Here is a 19,270-nt window from a genome sequence, read left to right as displayed (position 1 = left end):
TTATTATATTTCTAATTATTGAGAAAACACTAAAACAGGCATTTGGGAACCATTTCTACAGCACAAAGTGGTTGCCCTTTGCTTTCTCACATGTTTGCTGAATGATTTGGTGTTTTCTGAAGAGCAGAAACCATTTACAAATACAGAGGAGATTTAGAAACACTTTTAGATAGGCACCAAGGAACAACAAAAGGAATGCAAATGTTTATAACCTAAAAATTGCATCTATTAGTACGTTAGTTGAAATTATTCCGTTGTCAATTATTCTGTTGTCAGAATTTTAAGACTCGTACCATATAACTGACTACAATTAAATGTCGGGGAGTTAAGAACAACTTAGAAAGGAAACTTAAAGACTTTTGGTAAAGGTGTTCTTTTTTTTTTTTTTAAATGATGTTATATTACACTAAAACCTTTACTTATATTCAGTCAGTTCAGTTCAGTTCAGTCGCTCAGTCATGTCTGACTCTTTGCGACCCCATGAATCACAGCACGCCAGGCCTCCCTGTCCATCACCAACTCCTGGAGTTCACTCAGACTCACGTCCATTGAGTCAGTGATGCCATCCAGCCATCTCATCCTCGGTCGTCCCTTTCTCCTACTGCCCCCAATCCCTCCCAGCATCAGAGTCTTTTCCAATGAGTCAATTCTTCGCATGAGGTGGCCAAAGTACTGGAGTTTCAGCTTTAGCATCATTCCTTCCAAAGAAATCCCAGGGCTGATCTCCTTTAGGATGAACAGGTTGAACCTCCTTGCAGTCCAAGGGACTCTCAAGAGTATTCTCCAACACCACAGTTCAAAAGCATCAATTCTTCAGGACTCAGCCTTCTTCACAGTCCAACTCTCACATCCATACATGACCACTGGAAAAACCATAGCCTTGACTAGACGGACCTTTGTTGGCAAAGTAATGTCTCTGCTTTTGCATATACTATCTAGGTTGGTCATAACTTTTCTTCCAAGGAGTAAGCGTCTTTTAATTTCATGGCTGCAGTCACAATCTGCAGTGATTTTGGAGCCCCCCAAAATAAAGTCTGACACTGTTTCCACTGTTTTGCCATCTATTTCCCATGAAGTGATGGGACCAGATCCCAAACCACATGATGGACCAACTTTGATTTCAAAAATTGTCTCTAGTGCTGCTTCAAAGAAAGTGAAAATAGCAAACATTCTCAGATTCAAACAATTTTTAGAATTTTCTTTAAAAAAGACAAAATGGAGAACAGTGTGGAGATTCCTTAAAAAATTGCAAATAGAACTGCCTTATGACCCAGCAATACCACTGCTGGGCATACACACTGAGGAAACCAGAATTGTAAGAGACACATGTACCCCAGTGTTCATCACAGCACTGTTTATAATAGCCAGGACATGGAAACAACCTAGATGTCCATCAGCAGATGAATGGATAAGAAAGCTGTGGTACATATACACAATGGAGTATTATTCAGTCATTAAAAAGAATACATTTGAATCCATTCTAATGAGGTGGATGAAACTGGAGCCAATTATACAGAGTGAAGTAAGCCAGAAAGAAAAACACCAATACAGTATACTAACACATATATATGGAATTTAGAAAGATGGTAATGATGACCCTGTATGTGAAACAGCAAAAGAGACACAGCTGTGTAGAGCAGACTTTTGGACTCTGAGGGAGAGGGAGAGGGTGGGATGATTTGGGAGAATGGCATTGAAACATGTATACTATCATGTAAGAAATGAATCGCCAGTCTATGTTTGATGCAGGATACAGGATGCTTGGGGCTGGTGCACGGGGATGATCCAGAGAGATGATATGGGGTGGGAAGTGGGAGGGGGGTTCATGTTTGGGAACTCATGTACACCCGTGGTGGATTCATGTCAATGTATGGCAAAACCAATACAGTATTGTAAAGTAAAATAAAGTAAAAATAAAAATTAAAAAAAAAGAAAGAAAAGACAAGAAATGAATATAAAAAGATATATCAGGAAAAGCATTAATTAAAATGGTTTAATAAAATGTTTTAAAGCAAAAAAAAAAGAACTATTTAGATGTAAAAAAAAAAAAGACAAAATTGTAACTAGCACAAGTCATGTTATAAAATGCTGTCTACTTAAATTTCTTGGATCCTTAAGGGAAACAAGATATTTCTTTAAAGTTCATTGAGGAAGAGATATCTTAATATTAATGATACCTTAATCTCTGAAAAATCCTGAATTTTATGTGAGTGTCAAAACTTTAGCATAATGCTTATAAGAACAGAAGTAACTCTTCTCACAATATTTGACCATGGTCATGCTTTCTAAAAAAATTTACTATAATTATTAGATCTGTCATCAAATTTCAGCTAGAATTTACTTTAATATCTTTGATATAAGTTGAAAATAAGTATCTACAGAAAGCCACATTTGAATTATGAATATAAAGTTCTTTCCAAACACATTAGCATTTCCAAACATAAGTGTCTCGTTTAAAGTAGGCTTAAAGATAATAAAAGCATGTAAGTTTTCTCTAGTATGTGAGTCAAATTGGAAAATATGATTTTACTGTGTAGAGATCCAGTATTTGTTCACAGTGATGCTTCCTAAGGCCCACTTGACTTTGCATTCTAGGATGTCTGGCCCTAGGTGAGTGACCCCACCATTGTGGTTATCTGGGTCATGAAGATCTTTTTTTGTATAGTTCTTCTGTGTATCCTTGCCACCTCTTCTTAATATCTTCTGCTTCTGTTAGGTCCATACAATTTATGGCCTTTACTGTGCCCATCTTTACATGAAATGACCTCCCTGGTGGCTCAGACAGTAAAGTGTCTGCCTACAATGCAAGAGACCCAGGTTCAATCCCTGGGTTGGGAAGATCTCCTGGAGAAGGAAATGGCAACCAACTCCAGTATTCTTGCCTGGAAAATCCCATGGACGGAGAAGCCTGGTGGGCTACAGTCCAAGGGGTCGCAAAGAGTTGGACATGACTGAGTGACTTCACTTCACTTTACATGAAATGTTCCCTTGGTATCTCTAATTTTCTTGAAGAGATCTCTAGTCTTTTCCATTCTATTGTTTTCCTCTTTTTCTCTGCACTGATCACTGAGGAAGTCATTCTGATCTCTCGTTGCTATTCTTTGGAACTCTGCATTGAAATGGGTATATCTTTCCTTTTATCCTTTGCCTTTCACTTCTCTTCCTTTCTCAGCTATTTGTAAGGCCTCTTCAGACAACCATTTTGCCTTTTTGCATAGGCAAAAGATAGTGGAGGTGATGGAATTCCAGTTGAGCTATTTCAAATCCTAAAAGATGATGCTGTGAAAGTGCTGCACTCAATATGCCAGCAAATTTGGAAAACTAAGCAGTGGCCATGGGACTGAATAAGGTCAGCTTTCATTCCAGTCCCAAAGAAGGGCAATGCCAAAGAATGCTCAAACTACCACACAATTGTACTTATCTCACACGCTAGCAAATTCATGGTCAAAATTCTCCAAGCCAGGCTTCAACAGTACATGAACCATGGACTTCCAGATGTTCAAGCTGGAGTTAGAAAAGGCAGAGGAACCAGAGATCAAATTGCCAACATCCGTTGGATCACAGAAAAAGCAAGAGAATTTGAGAAAAACATCTTTTTTTTGCTTTATTGATTACACCAAAGCCTTTGACTGTGTGGATCACAACAAACTATCTTAAGAGATGGGAATACCAGACCACTTGACTTGCCTCCTGAGAAATCTGTATGCAGGTCAAGAAGTGACAGAACCAGACATGAAACAACATATTGGTTCCAAATTGGGAAAGGAATACATCAAGGCCATATATTATCTCCCTGCTTAATTTATATGCAGAGTACACCATGTGAAATGCCAGGCTGGATGAAGCACAAGCTGTAATCAAGATTGCTGGGAGAAATATCAATAACCTCAGATGTGCAGATGACACCACCCTTATGGCAGAAAGCAAAGAGGAACTAAAGAGTCTCTTGAAAGTGAAAGAGGAGAGTGAAAAAACTGGCTTAAAACTCAACATTCAAGAAAGGAAGATCATGGCATCTGGTACTATCACTTCATGGAAAATAGAAGGGGAAACAATGGAAACAATGACAGACTTTACTTTCTTGGGCTCCAAAATCACTACAGATGGTGACTGAAGCCATGAGATTAAAAGATGCCTGTTCCTTGGAGGAAGAGTTATGACCAACCTAGATAGCATATTAAAAAGCAGAGACATTACTTTGCTGACAAAAGTTCATCTAGCAAAAGCTAAGGTTTTTCCTGTAGTGATGTACGGATGTGACATTTGGACTATAAAGAAAGCTGAGCACCAAAGATTTGATGCTTTTGATCTGTGGTGTTGAGGAAGACTCTTAAGAGTCCCTTGGACTGAAAGATCAAACCAGTCAATCCTAAAGGAAATCAGTCCTGAATATTCATTGGAAGGACTGATGCTGACGCTCCAACACTTTAGCCACCTGATGTGAAGAATTGCCTCATTGGAAAAGTGTCTGAATTCTGGGAAATATTGAAGGCAAGAGGAGAAGGGGAGGATAGAGGATGAGATAGTTAGATGGCATCACCAAGTCAATGGAAATGAGTTTCAGTAAACTCTGGGAGTTGGTGATGGACATGGTAACCTGGTGTGCTGCAGTCCATGGTGTTGCAAAGAGTTGGACACAACTGAATGAATGAACTGAGAAATCCAGTATTTGGTGAAATACATTAGAGTAAAGCATTAAAAGTTTTGAACACAATCACTTACTTTCTAGGGCGCAATGGATTGTAACATGTGCAATTCAGCCTTATAACAAAGATGGAAAATGTTCTTACTGTGTTAAATCACTGGGAAAATGTCCCCCAAATCATAAGCTCTGTACAACTTTGTTTCTTAGATAATGTTCAAATGCCATCTCCACAATTATTATGTTCACCACTGTCCCTGGAAAACTTCACGCTATCGTGTTGATCACTGAATTACAAGAGAATAGCTGGACCTGCCTCCCTAAATAAATAAACTCAGACTTTGGCTTCTTGGTACCTTCTCAAGGGAATTAAAAATCAAGTAATTTTGTCAATTAGTTGGTTATTCTTCTTTATTATGGTAAAATATCAGTTTAATTGATCTTTTATAAATAAGTAGACTTTTTTTTTGACTGAGAAAACCACTGTTTTGGCATCATGTTCAAACAATCTCAGATTTCATTACCTGAATATAAATCTGTACCTTTAAACTCCTCCTCAGTATATTAGCTTTCTAACTGGTATTCTCTAATTTTTTTTTTTCCCCACTGTGGTTTGGACTGGTGAAGTACAGTATCAACTTACATACAATTTCAGCATTATTTACAAATTGACTAAATGATTGTCTAACATATGTGAAGGCAATAGGGAAAGACCTCATTGGCCCAACAGGCCTTATTTACTACTAGGTTTGATCCTATGTTTCTCATCCATAACTCAAATTTACCACATACATTGGTATTTCATTTTTTTTTTATATGCAGCTGTTCAGTTTTCCTAAAACCCCTTATTGAAGAAACTATCTTTTCTCCATTATATATGCTTGCTTCCGTTGTCATAAATTAATTGAGCACAGATGTTTGGTTTTGCATATCTTTTCCATGGGGATGGTCTTGATCCCTGTCTCCTGTACAATGTCACAAACCTCCATCCATAGTTCATCAGGCACTCTATCTATCAGATCTAGTCCCTTAAATCTATTTCTCACTCCCACTGTATAATCATAAGGGATTTGATTTAGGTCATACCTGAATGGTCTAGTGGTTCTCCCTGCTTTCTTCAATTTAAGTCTGAATTTGGCAATAAGGAGTTCATGATCTGAGCCACAGTCAGCTCCTGGCCTTGTTTTTTGCTAACTGGGTAGAGCTTCTCCATCTTTGGCTGCAAAGAATATAATCAGTCTGATTTCGGTTTTGACCATCTGGTCATGTCCATGTGTAGAGTCTTTTCTGGTGTCGTTGGAAGAGGGTGTTTGCTATGACCAGTGCGTTCTCTTGGCAAAATCTATTAGCCTTTGCCCTGCTTCATTCCATATTCCAAGGCCAAATTTGCCTGTTACTCCAGGTGTTTCTTGACTTCCTACTTTTGCATTCCAGTCCCCTATAATGAAAAGAACATTTTTTGGGGGCGTTAGTTCTAAAAGATCTTGTAGGTCTCCATAGAACCTTTCAACTTCAGCTTCTTCAGCATCAGTTTTCATTCCAATCCCAAAGAAAGGCAATGCCAAAGAATGCTCAAACTACCACACAATTGCACTCATCTTACATGCTAGTAAAGTAATGCTCAAAATTCTCCAAGCGAGGCTTTAGCAATTCGTGAACTGTGAACTTCCAGATGTTTAAGCTGGTTTTAGAAAAAGCAGAGGAACCAGAGATCAAATTGCCAACATCTGCTGGATCATCAAAAAAGCAAGAGCATTCCAGAAAAACATCTATTTCTGCTTTCTTGACTATGCCAAAGCCTTTGACTGTGTGGATCACAATAAACTGTGGAAAATTCTGAGAGAGATGGGAATATCAGACCACCTGACCTGCCTCTTGAGAAACCTTTATGCAGGTCAGGAAGCAACAGACTGGTTCCAAATAGGAAAAGGAGTACATCAAGGCTGTATATTGTCACCCTGCTTATTTAACTTCTATGCAGAGTACATCATGGGAAACACTGGGCTGGAAGAAGCACAAGCTGGAATCAAGATTGCCGGGAGAAATATTAATAACCGCAGATAAGCAGATGACACCACCCTTATGGCAGAAAGTGAAGAGGAACTAAAAAGCCTCTTGATGAAAGTGAAAGAGGAGAGTGAAAAAGTTGGCTTAAATCTCATCATTCAGTAAACTAAGATCATGGCATCTGGCCCCATCACTTCATGGGAAATAGATGGGGAAAGTGTCAGACTTCATTTTTTGGAGCTCCAAAATCACTGCAGATGGTGACTGCAGCCATGTAATTAAAAGACGCTTACTCCTTGGAAGGAAAGTTATGACCAACCTAGATAGTATTCAAAAGCAGAGACATTACTTTGCCAACAAAGGTCCATCTAGTCAAGGCCATGGTTTTTCCAGTGGTCATGTATGTCTATGAGAGTTGGACTGTGAAGAAAGCTGAGTGCCGAAGAATTGATGTTTTTGACCTGTGATGTTGGAGAAGACTCTTGAGAGTCCCTTGGACAGCAAGGAGATCCAACCAGTCCATTTTAAAGGAGATCGGTCATGGGTGTTCTTTGGAAGGACTGATGCTAAAGCTGAAACTCCAGTACTTTGGCCACCTCATGCGAAGAGTTGACTCATTGGAAAAGACTCTGATGCTTGGAGGGATTGGGGACAGGAGGAGAAGGAGACGATAGACGATGAGATGGCTGATGTCATCACTGACTCGATGGATGTGAGTTTGAGTGAACTCTGGGAGTTGGTGATGGACAGGGAGGCCTGGCATGCTGCAATTCATGGGATCACAAAGAGTCGGACACAACTGAGTGACTGATCTGAACTGTGTGGTTTTGTTTCAAAACTTCCTACCCTGTTCTATTGATCTATACATTTTGTTTTTGTTTTTGTTACCACATCGTTTTGATTATTGTAGCTTTGTAATATCATCTGAAGTGAGGGAACCTGATTCTTCCAATTCTGTTTTCCTTTCTCAAGATTGCTTTGGCTATCTGGAGTCTTCAGCATTTCCATAAAAATTCTATAGTTTTTTGTTCATTTTCTGTGAAAAATGGTGTTGGTAATTCGACAGGGATTGTATTGAATCTGTGAATCTGTAGATTGCCTTGGGGCGTGCAATCATTTTTACAATATTGATTCTTGTAATCCAAGGGCATGGTATATTTTTCCATTTGTTTGCATCATTTTTCTTTCTTCAGCATCTTATAATTTTTGGAGTAAGGTCTTCTGTCTCCATAGGTAGGTTTATTCATATGTATTTTATTCTTTTTGATGCAATGGTAAACAGAATGGCTTTCTTAATTTCTCTTTCATTGTTAGTGTATAGAAATAAAATATATTTCAGTGTATTAATTTTGTATCCTGCAACTTTACTGAAGTTACTGATGAACTCTAGTAGTTTTGTGATAGCATCATTAAGATTTTATATGTATGGTATCATGTCATCTGCAAACACTGACAATTTTACTTCTTGTTTTGAATTTGGATTCCTTTTATTTCTTTTCGTTCTCTGACTATTGTGGCTAGAAATTAATTGGTATAGCCACTATGGAGAGCAGTATGGAGTTTCCTTAAAAAACTAAAAATAGAGCCTACCTTATGACCTGACAATTCCACTCCTGGGCATTGAAAAGATACATGCACTCAATGTTCACTTTAGCACTACTTACAATAACCAAGACATGGAAGTAATCTAAATGCCCGTCAGCAGATGAATGGATAAAGATGTGGTATCAGTTCAGTTCAGTTCAGTTCATTTCAGTCGCTCAGTCCTGTCTGACTTTTTGTGACCCCATGAATTGCAGCATGCCAGGCCTCCCTATTCATCACCAACTCCCGGAGTTTACTCAAACTCACGTCCATCGAATCGGTGATGCCATTCAGCCATCTCATCCTCTGTTGTCCCCTTCTCCTCCTGCCCCCAATCCTTCCCAGCATCAAGGTCTTTTCCAATGAGTCAGCTGTTCACATGAGGTGGCCAAAGTACTGGAGTTTCAGCTTTAGCATCAGTCCTTCCAAAGAACACCCATGACCAATCTCCTTTAGAATGGACTGGTTGGATCTCCTTGCAGTCCAAGGGACTCTCAAGAGTCTTCTCCAACACCACTGTGGTATACCTCCAATGAAACATTACTCAGCCATTAAAAAGCATGAAATAATGCCATCTGCAGCAATAAGGATAGACCTAAAGATTATCATACTAAATAAAATAAGCCACACAGAGACAAACATTATATGTTGCTTATATATATAATCTAAAAAGAGACAAATGCATACAAAGTAAATAGACCCATAGACACAGAAAACAAATTTATAATCACCAAAGGGGAAAGAAGGGGAGGGATAAATTAGAGAAGTTTGTGATTAACATGGACACACTGCTATGTATAAAATAGATAAATCAACAAGGATCTATTGTATAGCACTGGGAACTATACACGGTAATTTGTAATAACTTATAAGGGAAAAGGATCTAAAAAAGAACACACATATGTATATATGTATAACTGAATCACTTTGCTGTACTCCTTAATCTAACACATTATAAATCAATTATACTTAAAAAAATAAAATTTATAAAAGGCATGAAGTAATAACTTGTGCATCGATGAAGAATGCAGCAAGCTGTGAGAATTAATCTGAATTGTATCTGAGGGATTAAATTTTATTATTTATTTATTTTTTTAAATGTTAATTTTTACTTTATTTTGCTTTACAATACTGTATTGGTTTTGCCATACGTTAACATGAATCCACCACGGGTGTACATGAGTTCTCAATCCTGAACCCCCCTCCCACCTCCCCCTATATCATCTCTCTGGATCATCCCCGTGCACCAGCCCCAAGCATCCTGTATCCTGTATCGAACATAGACTGGCAATTCATTTCTTACATGATAGTATACATGTTTTAATGCCATTCTCCCAAATCATCCCACCCTCTGCCTCTCCCTCAGATCCAAAAGTCCGTTCTATACATCTGTGTCTCTTTTGCTATCTCGCATACCGGGTTATCATTACCATCTTTCTAAATTCCATATATATATGTTAGTATACTGTATTGGTGTTTTTCTTTCTGGTTTACTTCACTCTGTATAATAGGCTCCAGTTTCATCCACCTCATTAGAACTGATTCAAACGTATTCTTTTTAATGGCTGAGTAATAGTCATTAATCTCTAAGAATAAAGTAGTAGAAAAAGGAAGTAAAGGAGATGGGTGAAGTAGACTTTATATTCTATTCTAAATACAGGCCTTTATTCCATAGGTGGTAGGGTAATATTAAAGCAGTATAATGACAAGGCTAGGTCTGTAGTTCAGATCAGTCATTTTAGCAAAGACGCAGAGGAACAGATTTCCAGAAGACAAATATGGAGTGTGGTAAATACTGGTTAGAAGGCTATGGCAACATAAAATGTAAGGAAAGAAGAGGACAGATTTGAGGTGAAAAGAGCCAGCTTTACTTTCTTTCCACCATTAAACTTTAAGTGTAAATTGATTTGTTAGATTAGACAAGCAACAGAAGGGAAAGTGTGTGCATATGATGGAGTAGTAGCGAAGATTAAATGAGTATGGGAACAGTGCTATAAATTGTTTGCTGTTATTATCATAGGGCAGGGGAAAGTAAAAATTTGAATGAATTAACTGACCTCAACTGACAAGCATCAGTGGAGAGCTACCCTCATGGTCTGGACCCAGGACACAGATCTGCTAGAAGGACCTGTGCTGAAAAGGGAAGGAATGCAAGAGAAGGACTCCCAGTAGGTGTGGATAAATGAAAACTGCTTCGTAAAATAAAGTTAGTGCATGAAGGTAACACAGCTGAAGTAGAGTATGCTCCAAGTCAGTTCTTGTAAAAATGAAGAAAAAAGGAGATACTTGAATTCACCACAACATTGCCTGTCCCCTAAATTGCAGCAGGATACCTTCAGAACCCCTGAAAAATAAGTGCCATTGCATTCTATCTTCTCCTGCCATGCTCTGAAAGTTACACAGGGAAGATGCAAAAGCATTTGCATAGAAATCCATAGAAGTGCCACATGTACATTCCATCAGCATTTTGCTTTGCTCAAGGATTTTTGTGGACCTAAAAAAACCTCTGATCTGTTTGGAAAGAGGATTTGCATTTGCAAATAGGTTTACAGGCAGATCCAACAAGCAGCATTTTGCCATTTGCAAATCCACTTAAACATCTGGGTCCCTTTTTAGCCCCTAAAGTTTTGTATAATGGACAGCCCTAGAATCCTAGTTTGGACTTCATTTTTAAAATCAAGAAAAATGTTAAGTGATTTGTATAATTTTTGTTTTGAAAGCACAAGCTATCCTGTTAATGAAACAAAAGAATAAACAGAAACTAGACTTTGTCTGTTAAAGGAGTATTGAATAAATGAAATCAAAGAAGAAATGATAATCAACTCACCTGGACTTTATTAATTGGGAAAATAATAAGTGACATTTCAGTGAAATAAACTTGTAATGATAGTTTTAATTTAGACTTAAATTCTACCTGTTGTCCTAATGTTAAAAAACAAACAAACAACTATTGACTACTTATTTATTGAGAACCTAAAGCTATATCTCCTACATAACTTTTTTATATTAAAAATAAACCAGTGAATTTCTTTTCTAGTTTAAAAAACAGTATTATAATATAGTCAATATAAGATTTATTCAGACTAAATTTATACTTTACCAGTAGACTGTAAGAATTCCATTAATGCTTCATTGATATTGTCAATGGAGAAAAAGCAAAATGGATGCATTGCTTCTGCTCCAGTGGGTCTGTAATGAAGCAGCATTATAGCAGCTGCTGTCTTTTTAAACAGCTTTGTTTTTTTCTAAGGCATCACTTGGTATAATGCAAGAATCTCCAGAAAAATATCTTTTGATCTAGTGGCCCTTCCCTTATATTATTTGTAATTTTTTCAAGATATGTGGCCATCTGTTTGCCGCTGTGGTGCTAGAAGATAATTTGAAATGTACAATAAAAATTTAAAATAGAGAGTGTGAGATTGATATGATCCAAAACATCCGTGCTAGTGATCTTAACATTTTAGGAATACTGTCTATTAGAATGTGTCTACCTTTAGTGATATGATGGAGAACTTTCTAAAGTGGTGGAAATCTCAACCATTGTTCTTCCTTTTTTTCTTAAGAAAAAAGTGTGTAAAACATTCTATACAGCACAATTGACATTTTATCAAACTATCAAACTATGGTGATGAACTGGAAACATGTCCAGTTAACTTGTTTCAGCAATTGGCATGACACTGTCATTACCAACTATATCACATAGTAATCCACTTTGCTAAGGTAGCGTAAATGAACAGCTAAGTTTTTTGAGGTTAGTTCATTCTGTCTGTATGTCTGTGTGTGTGATTTAACTTCTATACATCCATTCAAAAAGATAGAAAATATTTCAAGGCTAAGATTTTTACACCCAGGAACTTACATTTCTGAAATTATGATGCTGTGGACATTTACATTAATAACAAAAATGTAACGCTGTGAAAGAAAAATGTAATTAATGCACTAAATTAGCTGCAAAAAAAAAAAAAAAAAAAGGAATAAATGCACTGCCTGAACAACCATCACACTTCAGCTTCCTTTCTAAAATGTAACCTCTAAAAGGTGAGGTTTTAGTTTTCCCAGGGCCTGAAAATATCTGATGAACACTAGATATTCAAAATATACTCATGATTTTCAACCAGAATTCTCCTAAATTCCCAAATTTTAGTATTACTCTCAGATGATCTAATATTGGATGTCCAATAATGATTCTTCCTTGATTCTTTTACCCACTAAAGTGCCTGCTTCTGTCCCACGTGAGCTCTGCTACTAAAGACAGATTATTTCAGTGAATGGTACCACCATTTATCTACCGCCAACATCAGCCACGTAGATGCCATCCTGGATTCCTTCTTCATACTCCACATCAAATCAGTCACCTTGACCTATTCGTTTATCATCTGACACAGCTGTCAATTCCATTCACTATCCCTCACTATCCTGTCGCCCTTTAAGTTGAGGTTCTCAGTACTTATCCTTTTGATTATTGATTATTTCATTTGACTATACATCAAACGTTTACCTTTCTTGCTCTTGCTTACTTATTTCTAATTCATTCTTTACACTCTTGCCAATGACCTTTCAAAAATGTCAAACTAAGTACGTCACTCATCTACTTTAAAAGGTATCAATGGTTTTCTATTATGTTAAAGATAAAATTGGAACCCTAGTTTATGCTATGTCCTTCATGATTTGCTTTCTTGTCCCTCACAGAATTACCTTTTTCTTTATCCTTATTGATTCCATACCAAACTACTTGCAGCTCCTCAAATGTAACACATTTTCTCTTGTCTGTTTTATTCACATGTACTATTCCTTATGCATGGAATATTCTCTGTCTTCCACAATCAACTTCAACATTTGACTCTCAACCCAAGGCATTATCTTCTCTACAAAGCATTCCCTGATCTTCATGCTCAAGGTTTGGTTTCTACATGGAACTCAGTGTATGCCTTTGGCTTAACAATCATTATATAATGTTTATTTAATTGGTTCTTCCACTAGAATATGAGCGTGTTGATGGTGGGAACTGTGTCTTAAACCTCCACCTCCAGCAACTATTTTTATGCTTGACACGTTGAATTCATTCATCTATTCATTCATTCGCTCAACAAATATTAATGTGCAGCTGTTATTTGTCAGGATTTATATTTTAGTTTTGAATTAGGCAATGAACAAAACGAAGACCCTACGTCATAGGCTGAATTGTGTCTTCTAAAACTCAGGCACGCTTCTTTGCTTGGCAATACACTATGCTTATTGTCACACACGATTCTGGGAAAAAGTTAGTGTTACCCAGGCTGCTGCTGCTGCTACCCAGGATCCCACTGTAAAGAACAGCAGGAAGATCTATGTGTGGGGCTCTCCTAGAGCCTGCCTTATGCTCCGCTGCTCCGTGACTGTCTGATTTCATTGTGCAGCCTTTCGTTAAAGGAAACTATAACCATGAGGATAGCAACTTAGTTCTACTAGTTGGTTCTACTAGTCCTTTCAGCAGATTATTGAACCTGAGGGTGGTATTTGGAACTCCCAAACTTTTCAAAGGCTAAGAAATCTACAGGGCACATTAAATATTTGTGAACATCACTCCGACCTGCCACAACCCTCCACAGCCGATTTTCTACACAGCAAGTATAGAAATTCTTTAAAAATACAAATCACTTTACTTCTGTGCTCAAAACTTTCTAATGACTTCCGGCTTGTACAGGATGAAATACAAATATGTTAACATGGATTACGAATGATATGTTTACTAGGACCTCTTGAAAACTGTCTGATTTCAGAGCAAACTGCTTTCTTTGATCATGGACTGGCTATAGCCTAACCAGCCTTCCCTGATCATGTCTTGTCATAGGGATTTTAACTTATTCTTCCTTTTGTGTTTAATATCCTTTTCATTGTTTTCCATGTGTCACTTCCCTAATACCTTCCCCAGTGCCTCCTACTTTAACATGCACCTTAAATTCCCATAGTAATTTCCACAAGGCCACACCTATACAGAGCTCACTTTAATAGTGCAGGTTCCCATAGCCCATCTGCCTGACCATATGCCCAAACCATTTGCCACCACTCATGAATCAGTAGAGACCTAAATATAGTGGGCTTTTAGTACTATTCAATTTTCTCATCACTACCAGGAAAACAGCATGCAAAACCATTGAAGTGATTTTTTTTTTTTTCTTATCTTCTTCAATCAGTCTTTGCACCTGCTGGTCTTAATGTCACAGTATTCCAAATAGGATGTTGTTTTTCACCCTAGAAGTGCCATCCACAAATGAAGCAGCTTTTCACTGGTCAATAGAAATATGCTCATAGGGCACCACTCATGCAATTATGGGATCCAGCATCTCTTCACTTGGCTCCAAAGTCAGTCCTAGGAAAAGGGCGTTACTGCTTGAGAATATGAGTGTCTCCTTGCATTCCCTAGATAGATTGTTTCTGCACAAACCAATTATATTTTATTATAAAATTCTGAGCCCTGCCCTCTCTATGAAAGCCTTTCTCTAACATCAAAGACACATTAGTATTTTAGTTTTCAAGACTATTTTACATTTTTCAGTCATAGGGTCTGTTTCAATTAATGTCCAATAGCAAGCCAGGTATTCTTTTACACAGATAAGTGTATTGCATAGTTAAGGTAATTATAAGAAGGAAGAAATGCCTTTAGGAAATAGTCTCTAAACTTTTTAGAGGAAAACAAAATAAGAAATTTAAACTAAGCAGAGGGATCCCAAAAGGCTTCCCTGAGAAGCTGAAATCTATGTTAAAGTCAGATTATCTTAGCCAGATGAAGAAGACTGTCTCAGGAAAAGTGTTGTGTCCAGAGACACTGAGCTCGGAAAAAGCCTGGCACATTTATAAATCTGAATAAGTTCAATCCAGTTCAGGCGCTCAGTCATGTCCGACTCTTTGTGACCCCATTAAACGCAGAATGCCAGGCCTCCCTGTCCATCACCAACTCCCGGAGTTCACTCAGACTCACGTCCATTGAGTCAGTGATGCTGTCCAGCCATCTCATCCTCTGTCGTCCCCTTCTCCTCCTGCCCCCAATCCCTCCCAGCATCAGAGTCTTTTCCAATGAGTCAACTCTTCGCATGAGGTGGCCAAAGTACTGGAGTTTCAGCTTTAGCATCATTCCTTCCAAAGAAATCCCAGAGCTGATCTCCTTCAGAATGGACTGGTTGGATCTCCTTGCAGTCCAAGAGACTCTCAAGACTCTTCTCTAATCAGGTCTCCCAAAATGACTATGCTGGTGAGTGACTCAACATGAGGATAAAGAGATACAAATGCCAGAGGTTTTGTTCACCCAGTTCTCATTGCTATACTTTTAACATCAACAGCTTATTTTTCTGTGTGATATAATTAAAAATACGGAGACAGGGACACACCTGTAAGTAGAATGAAATACTCTCTCCTAGATATTACTTATATTCTCCACAGCAGATACATGTCTTCATAACCTTGATTAGAGGAATAAAAGCAGAAAGGATTTTTGCAAGACAAAGGATATCATAAATTCTCTGATGGTTAGCCCAACTCTAGAAGCTACATGTAGTGTCCAGGAAGGGTCACCTTTTATAAAATCTAGAGCTGGAAGGCATCTTCCAACTGTGTCTCTTTAAGGACAAAGAAAAATTTGAGATTGAAATCTGACATAAAATCCCTCAAATGGGTATATATTTTTTCTACTTTTCGTTGAACTTCTCTGTGAATAAAAAAAAGTATGGGGCAAAAATACAGAATAAAGTACAAAGGAAAAAAGAAAAGGTGTTAGGTCCATCAATTCAGTTCAGTTCAGTCTCTCAGTCGTGTCTGCTCTTTGCAACCTCATAAATTGCAGCACGCCAGGCTTCCCTGTCCATCACTAACTCCAGGAGTTTACTCAAACTCATGTCCATCGAGTCGGTGATTCCATCCAGCCATCTCATCCTCTGTCATCTCCTTTTCCTCCTGCCCCCAATCCCTCCCAGCATCAGGGTCTTTTCCAATGAGTCAACGCTTCACATGAGGTAAAAGTGTTAGAATTTCAGCTTTAGCATCAGGCCTTCCAATGAACACCCAGGACTAATCTTTAAAATGGACTGGTTGGATCTCCTTGCAGTCCAAGGGACTCTCAAGAGTCTTCTCCAACACCACAGTTCGAAAGCAGCAATTCTTTGGCGCTCAGCTTTCTTCACAGTCAAACTCTCACATCCATACATGACCACTGGAAAAACCATAGCCTTGACTAGATGGACCTTTGTTGGCAAAGTAATGTTTCTGCTTTTGAATATGCTATCTAGGTTGGTCATAACTTTTCTTCCAAGGAGTAAGCGTCTTTTAATTTCATGGCTGCAATCACCATCTGCAGTGATTTGGATCCCCAAAAAATAAAGTCTGACATGTTTCCACTCTTTCCACATTTATTTCCCATGAAGTGATGGGGTCAGATGCCATGATCTTAGTTTTCTGAATGTTGAGCTTTAAGCCAACTTTTTCACTCTCCTCTTTCACTTTCATCAAGAGGCTTTTTAGTTCCTCTTCACTTTCTGCCATAAGGGTGGTGTCATCTGCATATCTGAGGTTATTGATATTTCTTCCGGCAATCTTGATTCCAGCTTGTGTTTCTTCCAGTCCAGAGTTTCTCATGATGTACTCTGCATAGAAGTTAAATAAGCAGGGTGACAATATATAGCCTTGATGTACTCCTTTTCCTATTTGGAACCAGTCTGTTGTTCCATGTCCAGTTCTAACTGTTGCTTCCTGATCTGCATAAAGGTTTCTCAAGAGGCAGGTCAGGTGGTCTGGTATTCCCATCTCTCTCAGAATTTTCCACAGTTTATTGTGATCCACACAGTCAAAGGTTTTGGCATAGTCAATAAAGCAGAAATAGATGTTTTTCTGGAACACTCTTGCTTTTTCCATGATCCAGAGGATGTTGGCAATTTGATCTCTGGTTCCTCTGCCTTTTCTATAACCATCTTGAATGTCTGAAAATTCATGGTTCACATATTGCTGAAGCCTGCTTGGAGAATTTTGAGCATTACTTTACTAGCTTGTGAGATGAGTGGAATTGTGCGGTAGTTTGAGCATTCCTTGGCATTGCCTTTCTTTGGGACTGGAATAAAAACTGAACTTTTCCAGTCCCATGGCCACTGTTGAGTTTTCCAAATTTGCTGGCATATTGAGTGCAGCACTTTTATAGCATCATCTCTTAAGATTTGAAATAGCTCAATTGGAATTCCATCACCTTCACTAGTTTTGTTTGTAGTGATGCTTTCTAAGGCCCACTTGACTTCATATTCCAGGATGTCTGGCTCTAGGTGAGTGATCACACCATCGTGATTATCTGGGTCGTGAAGATCTTTTTTGTACAGTTCTTCCGTGTATTCTTGCCACCTCTTCTTAATATCTTCTGCTTCTGTTAGGTCCATATCATTTCTGTTCTTTATTAAGCCCATCTTTGCAGGAAAAGTTCCCTTGGTATCTCTAATTTTCTTGAAGAGATCTCTAGTCTTTCCCCTTCTGTTGTTTTCCTCTATTTCTTTGCATTGATCGCTGAGGAAGGCTTTCTTATCTCTCCTTGCTATTCTTTGGAACTCTGCATTCAAATGGGAATATCTTTCCTTTTCTCCTTTGCTTTTCACTTCTCTTCTTTCCACAGCTATTTGTAAGGCCTCCTCAGACAGCCATTTTGCTTTTTTCATTTCATTTTCTTAGGGATGGTCTTGATCCCTGTCTCCTGTACAATGTCACGAACCTCCATCCATAGTTCATCAGGCACTCTGTGTATCAGATCTAGTCCCTTAAATCTATTTCTCACTTTCACTGTATAATCATAAGGGATTTGATTTAGGTCATACCTGAATGGTCTAGTGGTTTTCCCTACTTTCTTCAATTCCAGTCTGAATTTGGCAATAAGGAGTTCATGATCTGAGCCACAGTGCATTTCAAGGTTTTAATTCTAAACTTCTATGTACTTCACCTTCAGCTACTTTAATGCTTATCAGTTGAAACGAGTTGTCAGTAAAAATTATGATCACTATTTAAATCAATTAGATAAACATTATATACTAAAAATAAGGCTAAATATCATTCTTGAAAAGTGAAAGTGTTTAGTCTCTCAGTCATGTGTGACTCTTTGCAACCTCATGGACTACAGCCTACCAGGCTCCTCTGTTCATAGGATTCTTCAGGCAAGAATACTGGAGTGGGTAGCCATTCCCTTCTCCAGTGGATCTTCCTGAGCCAGGAATCAAACCTGTATCTCCTGCACTGCACGTGGATTCTTCATCATTTGAGTCATCAGGGAAGCCCCTATCATTCATTGAGACAAACTGAAATTCTCTAAAATTTTAGCCTTGAAAATATGTTCCTCTTGTGTGTGGTTAACCCAGCTAATTCATGGTGGCTTTCCACCTAAACTCTTTCTGTAACCTAAGATGACTAATCGCCTTAATCCAATTAGTTTAATTAATTGTACATATCTTAATTATTCTCTTTAGTTACCTAGTTATTATATATATGACATGAATATTAGGTTCTTTAGATTATTTCCTTTAAAAGGAGAAAGATTATAAAAGCAAAAAAAATGGATTATGTTATCTGGTTAAAAATGAGAAATTATACAGAGTGAAAGACATAAAAAGAAGAGAATGCAAAATGAAGTTGTTTTTAAATATATTAGAGTTCATAATCAAAAGTTTATTAGTAAAGCATTAGCTTAAATTTTTTATTCTATGAATGGTTATTAAGTAATTTCATTTGCCAGATATTGATCTAGGTACAGGGATTAAATCAGAAGTTTAATAAATGATAAACCAGGATTCTTGTCTTTGTGGTGGTTAAATTATTGTGGGCAGGGAGGATCAGTAAATCATTTTTAAAAGTTAATTACAAATTATGTTATGAGGTAATAAAGGCTACGGGTGAAAAATGTAGAGCAGAATATAGGCATATGAAATGCCAGAGAAAGAATGTATCAGGAAGAGTTTTATAGTTGGTAAGGGTTGACAGGGGCTTCCCAGGTGACTCTAGTGGTAAACATCTCCGCCAATGCAGGAGACTTAAGAGACATGGGTT

The sequence above is a fragment of the Budorcas taxicolor genome, chromosome 5, assembly GCF_023091745.1.
Source record: "Budorcas taxicolor isolate Tak-1 chromosome 5, Takin1.1, whole genome shotgun sequence".
NCBI classification, from domain to species: Eukaryota; Metazoa; Chordata; class Mammalia; order Artiodactyla; family Bovidae; genus Budorcas; species Budorcas taxicolor.
The sequence above is the reverse complement of the archived record's forward strand: the minus strand, read 5'-3'. Positions refer to the sequence as shown.